Below are 7627 nucleotides of genomic sequence, written 5' to 3'. Positions count from 1 at the left end.
GCACATGCCTAGCTGTTCTTGGTTCATAAGCAGATTTTTAGTACAGAATGTCAAATCAGATAATTTATAAAGTAAAATTAGTGAAATGAGACAGGTTTTTCTCACTGCTCATTACTCATTTTTTCTGATAAATTTCACTCATTTTAACTAGGTTGTACTTCTGCTCACAGAGGGGCTTCCCGTTCCAGCTTATCTTTTTTAGATATTCAGCAGATAATTCAAATTCAAAATGTGAACGGCGCTACTTATTTTTAGAACCTTACATAAATACAGGCAGACATAGGTTTGAAAAGAACTTAGGAGAGACCAGAGAACTCTGAACCATTTGGGTAAAAAATGTTGGTAGGCACCTGTTCTAGCTCTCTTTGGTACAGTCTGCACAGGAAAGGGAATCTCCGTTGCCATCTCTTCAGACATCTCCACCTACTCGTGCTGGAGAACAGGAGAATGTGATATCATGGTGCAGGAGGTGAGACGATTCTTTGTAATAATTAAAAATGCAACAAAACTTAGTAGGATGAACTCCAGTAAAATTTTCTGTCTCACAAGGATAAAACCTACCCTATATTTTGAAATTTCCAAAATGATCAGCATAACTGGACTAGTTCCTGTACCATCTCGGAGGAAGATACCTGTCGCAGGCACATTTTATCCTCGTGCTGCAGCACTGCCCAGGTTGACCTTTTTGGGTCATTATTTAAGCGTTGAGTCAAATGGGAAAACTGATTTCTAGGTCTTGTAGTCAGTTTGAGCTTTACAAACCCAGATGGTTCATGGATTAGCTCATGGGCAAAATAAAGTTTTTCTTAGGGTCCCATATGTGTGAATGTTGAAACTCTTTCTAAACACTGATAAACTCCACTCTCTGGGGTCGCTGTGTGCCAGTGCCAATATGTTTTGTGTGTGTGTGTGGTTTTCTGCTCCTGAGAGTACTCATTACACAGACCCACCTGGGCTGTGTTAATCCACAGTTCAGTCCAGCCTCCTGAATGTACTTGGGGACCTGCCCCATAGTGAATCAGGAGTTGCATGTCAACTTTTCCAGTACCAATCCCATTGTTTTTTGCACCAGCTTCACGAGCATATTTTGACACCTAAGATGGGATGCAGGCTGCTGTAGGTTGCACTATGGTAAGGAGTCCCAATTCCCATGGTTTGAGCTGTGCAGGAAGGAACTGGTGGACAAGAAACTCCAGTTATGTCCGCTCACAGCCCAGAAAGCCAATCATGTTCTGGGCTGCATACAAAGCAGCATGGCCAGCAGGGCAAAGGAGGGAATTCTGCCCCTCTGCTCTGCTCTGCTCTGCTCTGCTCTGCTCTGCTCTGCTCTGCTCTGCTGTGGGACCCCACCTGCTGTGCTGCATCCAGCTCTGGGGCCCTCAACACAAGAAAGATGTGGACCTGTTAGACCAAATCCAGAGGAGGACCACCAAGATGATCAGAGGTCTCCTCTGAGAGCACCTCTCTTATGAAGACAGGCTCAGATAGTTGGGGTTGTTCAGCCTGGAAGAAAGAAGGCTCTGAGGACACCATTTAGCACCTTGCAGTACCTAGAAGGGGCCTGCAAGAGATCTGGACATTTTACAAGGATCTATAGTGGTAGGACAAGGGGGAATGGCTTAAAAAATAATGAGAAGAGGTTTAGATTAGATATTAGGAAGAAAGTCTTTACTGTGAGGGTGGTCATACACTGGAAGAGGTTGCCTGGAGAGGTTTTGGCTGCTCCATCCCTCCCTGGAAGTGTTCAGGGCCAGGTTGGATGGGGCTTTGACCAACCTGGTCTAGTGAAAACTGTCCCTGACCATGGCAGGGGGACTGGAACTAGGTGAGATCTAAGGTCTCTTCCAGCCTAAATATTCTATGATTGAGTCCACAAATTTCCTTTGGTCAGAAAAAAGGAGCCAAGTGGTGTTTTGTTGCTGAAAGTGAGAATTGAGGAGAGGTGAAGATCAACATCTCAGTTTCAAACACTGATGAAGTGTTGCAACTAAGGATTGTTCAAATATGAACTTCTGACTTCTAACAACTTGTGTAGATGCCTCTTCATGTAGCTGATGTGCTCTTGAGGCACGCTTGTGTTTTTCTTACGATGTTCGGAGTGGATTCTGCTGTGGGACTGAGGAACTGCAAAGCTGGAAACATCTGGCTCTGAGGAGTGTTAGGCTGGCATCACCACCCTGGCCAAGAACTTCACTTTAGCCTCAAATTCATCATCTGTGGCATCAGACCACTGAGCAGATGATTGCCAAATACAAGGCCTGGAACAAGGAACAGTATAGGGACAAAGAATGCATGGTCTAGGGCTGGAAGGGTCAAAAGCAGCCTCGCTTGAGGGGCACAAAGAGCCCAAGGTTCCTCTCCTGACATGAGATCAGCCTGTGGCCTCATGCATTGATGCAAGAGCAGAGACATGAACCTGAAGTCCTCCTGGAGCAGTCATGGAACATCTGGGTGGCTCATACATGACAAGTCATGCTTGCTGCTACAGTAAAGGCAGACGTGCTCTTACTCCTCTGCCACCCTCACACACACACTCTATGAACATACTGAAAACTCAGTTTACAAATCCATCGTGGCTTCTTGTGGCACTCCCTGGCACAAGATCTCTGACTCCAAGTGCAATTTTCAGGGATGAACACCAGAACTTGTGAAAGCCAACAGACACCACCCACTGGCTTTGACAGCCCCCAAACCATGTGCCTGGCACTGGCTGTGTTTAATAGCAGACCTGTCCCACCCGGTGTCCACCACATCCCCAGGAGCTGTGGAGCAAGGACGTAACTCACCCCCAGCAGCCAGCAAGTCAGGGATGGAAGCCCTGAAAGCCCTGGGCCTCTGCTCTACCCAGCAGACCGCACCCTCCAGGGTTTCCTGCCTGTGGTGAATTGTGTCAGGTTTTATCTGTAAGACAAGTTTAAAAGCAAAAAACAGAAGAAAGAAAAAATAAAAGCCCCCAAAAACAAGCAAACAAACAAACAAACAGTAAAACCAACTTAGTTCTCATGAATGAGAAACTACTCAGTCTTCAAAAGCTTTCTCAGCCTTTCGGGGAGCAGCACGTCACTCAAATAACTGCAGAAAGGTTGTGGGTTTCCTCTATTTCTTATGACCTTCAGTCTGACTAGAGAGCTTTTACCAATGATAGTGAGTGATTAACACTCACTGATAAAAATGGTTCCACCTTTCTGGGGAGCCTTTTTATCAGGATGACCTCTTTGGGAAAAACAGCTCACGGATTCTGGTGTAAGCTGACTACTCCATTGTGCTACAGAAATGAAGGGCGAGTCAGACACACACCGCCCCTCCCCCATACACGCCGATATTTAAAAGTAAAATTGATACACTAGGGCTGTAATAATCAGACTTGTACACAACATGGCCAGCCACAACTGGCCACATGGTAGTAAACACTCATCTAGAAATAGGTGTCTGAGGCTTGCTGGGAGGTGTTATCTGTATTCATAGTGTCACATTCTCTCTAATGGGCTGTTTTTCCCATCAGCCAGATCCAAAATGAAGTGTGCTTGCAAAATCAGTCTAGTTGCTTTACACATGTTCATTTTTTTTTTTGTTTCAGCTTATACAAATATGAGTGAATCTCACTAAATTACTCTCCTTTGAAAGTGGCCAAAGGCCAATTTGCCATCAAACATCCTTCCTGTGCTTTTATCATGCTGCAGAGAGCAGGGAGGAGAACAAAGACACAGTGGGCTGGTGGAGTATCCTCTGAAGTGACTCACACCACAAAGTGTGGGCTTTTTGGAATGATGCCCCAAGTGTTTATTTCCTTCTATTCTTCATCTTGTTGGGGTGTTTTTGTGTTTTCTTCCCGCTTCCCATATCTGCATTTTGTTTGTGTTTACATCTATTCTGTTCCTCATATTCCAATAAAACCCAGTTGCTGCCATTTTGTCAGAGTCTTGGGGCTGGTTGGTCCTTTTGGGGTTTGTATTTCATGTGTTTTGCTTGGTCTTTTATTGGGAAGAGGTTTTTTCTATATTTGATTTATTAGAGGGGGTGCTACCTGAGGAGGATTTTGCAGTGACAATATATTTTCTTTCTTCAAAAATTTTAGACTTTTCACCAGTGTAATATTTCAGCTTAACTTCAACATAACAAATGTTTTCTCTGTGGCAAAACAGAATCTTTTTTACACATACTGTTATATCACATTTGCAATTGTACCATTTTGGCCCTGGGAAAGAAGAGGATGTGTGGTGGGAGCAACGCCAGCAGGAGCTAAAGGTGAGCAAAGGTTCAGTCTCCTCAGACCTGTCCATGAGTAGATCTACCCCTGCTCACAGATACAAATACACATCCTTTTGCTTTTATGTTGGTCCCACAGGATGAAAACTGAAGCTAGGACTGCTCTAAAAAGCACAATGCCTTCCTGAGCATGAGGAAGAGTAAGTGCTCCAGCTTCATGGGACATTGCCTGCCCTTCCTGCATACCTGGTGGAAGATTCCACTGCAGCATCCCTGCAGCTCTTACCACCTGCACAAGACTGCACCAAGATGGGTTTTCATCTGCTGTACTGCTCTGCTCTTAACAACAGCCATATAGATGAGGGGTAAGGGGTTGACTTACCAGGCTTTTAATTTTTCTGTGGAGTTTTTGCTTCAGCAATGCTTTGTGGCAGTTAGTCCACAGGTTACAGAGGGTGAGCAAGTTTGGGGGTTTTTTACAAGTTTTAGCTCCTGTGCTCATGTGCCATTTCAGACTATTATCCTAACCCATGCAACAGTTTATCATTCATAGTTGCATTGCTTTTTCCTTGTCAGGGAAGGTTTTGCTGCTCACTGAGTTATTGAGTACCTCTAAGTGTACTGGGGTGCCTCTATTCCCATATGGAGTCTTCCTTCATGAGTGTCAGCTGTTCCCAGGCACGGACACGGTGGCCTTGGCCCACACTTTCCAATACATGCCCACAGTCTCCTCACTATCTCACTTGCCCAGAGGGCCATGCAGGTCAAGCTGCATTTCTGGAGACACTGGTGTTCTCTCATTCCAGGGAATGGGACATGTGAGCACTTCCCACCCTTCCTGGTGGCACTCTAGGGCAGCAGGGAAAGAGGGGCTAGGACACAAAGGGAGTTCAATGAAGAGAGCATGAAGACTCAGAGACAAGTGATGGAGATGAGTCAGAAAGCATATGGAAGAGTGAGCTAGCCAGCAGCACTCAGGGCAAGTGCAAGTCATACCTGGTGAGCAGTCCAGGGACACCTTCCCCTGCTCTGGTCTGGGGAACCAGAACCCTTTGGTGTCCAAATGGGGTGATGATGACACCCAGGCAGCCAAGCCTTTCCCCAGGATGTCATGGGGATTGTGTGCTGGCTGGCACAGTAGCCCCATGGTGCGACAGGGACACAGCTCTCCTGCAGCCTCTGCCTCCCCAGATGTCCATCAGGCCCTAAGGAGAAGCAGGTTTGATTCTGAATCTGGGGACAAGCTTTTCCTGGGGCTTCCCAGAACCTCCTCAAATGCCCCTCTGGTCTCTGCCTGGCTAGGCTGACCAGGACAGTATGGTCCCTTGTCACCCTCTAGCAAGTTCAGAGATAACGACAAAAGGCTCACAAATATTTTTCATGGAAGCCAGCTCAGAATAAAAAGCGACCCATCATTTCAGGAAACCTCATTTTTCATTTGTAAAACACTTTCATTCAGAAAAAAAGGAGGTGGAGGGAGAAGCAAAGCAGGGTACTGCTTCTTCCCAACCACAGCAAATACACTGTACAGCAATTTCAGTCTTTGAAAAATGCAAAAATGGGACACAAGGAAATCCAGCAGTTGCCTCTTGCTTCTCATTTACAGTTGCTTGTAATTTTGGCCTAAAATATCCCAGGTTGGAGTCTGCCCCAGTCTATTTTCTTTGCCTGGAAATTTTAAGTAGTTGCTGATCATTTAGCTGGAAGAAAATATACTCTTTCTCCCCCGCTCCATGCTTCAAGAAATTTGGTGACCTTTTCCTCATCTCCCCAGGCTTTGGAAAAAGGACTTGAAATGTGGCAGGACTTCGGCTTGGGTGCCAGGAATGTGCTGCTTGCCTGCAAAAAACCTCCATCCAAATTTTGCCAAGTTATAAACCTCTGAAGAAATAAATCATCCTGATCACAGCACTCCCTAGAGCTGGACAACTAAAAAAATCCTCCCTGTCTTTATTCCACACCCAGGGGTCCCTATGAGCCCCCCTGGGGTCTGCACCTGAGCCCCCCTGCACGGAACTTTGTGTTGCAGCCCTGGGGAGTGGGTCTTGGTGGGGTCCACCACCACAGGCACCAGCAGTGCTGACAGCAGCAGCCTGAGCCCCGGAGCTGCTGGGGACAAGGCAGGATCTGGGGGTGGAGGGGAGGGCAGACATGGTTTGGAGTGGGATGAGGGGTGAGAGAGGGAGGGAGAAGTTGTGCCTGAGAGATGGTGGTGATGGGAAAGGGAAGCAGTGAGGAGGAAAGTGCATGGAGCATATTGGGACATACTAGGTGAGGACCAATCTTAAGGATGGTAATTCAGAGTTCCTCTGGGAGGTGAAGCATCAGGCTACAGCCAGAAAGGGTCCAATGAAATGGACTCCCATCTTGTTGCTTAAGTTTGCTGTCCCTTCCCTTTCTGTCTCCTTAAGCTAATGGAACCACATACCCAGGCACACAAGCTCTGCACAGAGAAGTCAAATGCTGACATCTCTTAAATTTGCCCATGTGGCCTTCATAGTATTCTCCTCTGTCTGCAAAATACTGTAAGTGAAATGAAAAATAGAAATAAAAGAAAAACCAACCGAAATCAAAGAAGCAATGTGAGACTTCTGTGATTAAAGAGATTCCCTTTGAGAGTTCAAGGAGTACTTTTATCAACAGGCTTTGTAAATAAGCAGGCTTGTAGATGATGAGTGGGTTTGTAAATAAAGGGTTGACTTTCTGAGAAGCTCAACACCCACCACTTCAGACAGCGCTGCAGCGGTGACCAGCACTTCTGAATCATGGGCCACGAGGCCTTTCTGTATTCTGAGACCTGTGCCAAAACCATCCCTTATCTCTGCTCTTCTTCCCTAGCTTGCCAAAGAGACCTTTCATGTGCCATGCTTTCATTCTTCACCATTTTAGCCTCCATTTGCACCCATTGAGGTACCCGGCCCTGGGAGGACATGGTGGGGGATCACTCCAGTCAGTCCCAATCCTCATCCAGAATTCTGGCATTTCCTTCTTAATTAGGACAATGGATGCAATTACTCATAAAAATAGGTTGCTGGAGCTTGGGGTTGTTTAGTTTTGCTTGTGGTGGGTATTGATGGTTGCTCTGTCCAGTCAAAAGCAACTCCCAAGGCCCTGGACCTATACCAGCCTTTCAGAGCCACCCCAGGGCCACAAGGCACCATCCCACCATCGGTCCAGCTCCCGGGGTCCTTGGGACAGTGACAGGCTGTGAATTGGTGCCACAAGCCCCCACCAACACCACATCTCTGCACGTACCACACTGAGACTTCGACTGTCGATGCAGGGCTGGAAAAGCCACCAGCCCTGTCTGCAGCTGTGCTGACCCTTCATGTCTCAGCTGCCTGTGAGCAAGGACAAACAGGGAGCAGCATCAGCTCCTGGAAATGCTCCCTTCGCCACCAGCTAGGACAGCACTACCTGG

General features: G+C 46.8%; 1 long non-coding RNA gene across 1 annotated transcript; it reads left to right on the top strand.

Annotated features, from left to right (window-relative positions):
* Positions 1 to 6242, top strand: LOC110478236 (uncharacterized). The gene is made up of 4 exons (XR_002466728.3): positions 1 to 469; positions 4143 to 4245; positions 4346 to 4571; positions 5981 to 6242. It is a non-coding gene; the product is annotated as an uncharacterized LOC110478236 (long non-coding RNA).
* Positions 6243 to 7627: the final 1385 nt, after the last annotated feature.

The sequence above is a fragment of the Lonchura striata genome, chromosome 1 (assembly GCF_046129695.1).
Source record: "Lonchura striata isolate bLonStr1 chromosome 1, bLonStr1.mat, whole genome shotgun sequence".
NCBI classification, from domain to species: Eukaryota; Metazoa; Chordata; class Aves; order Passeriformes; family Estrildidae; genus Lonchura; species Lonchura striata.
Note: the sequence above shows the minus strand (reverse complement) of the source record. Positions and strands in the feature narration are given on the sequence as shown.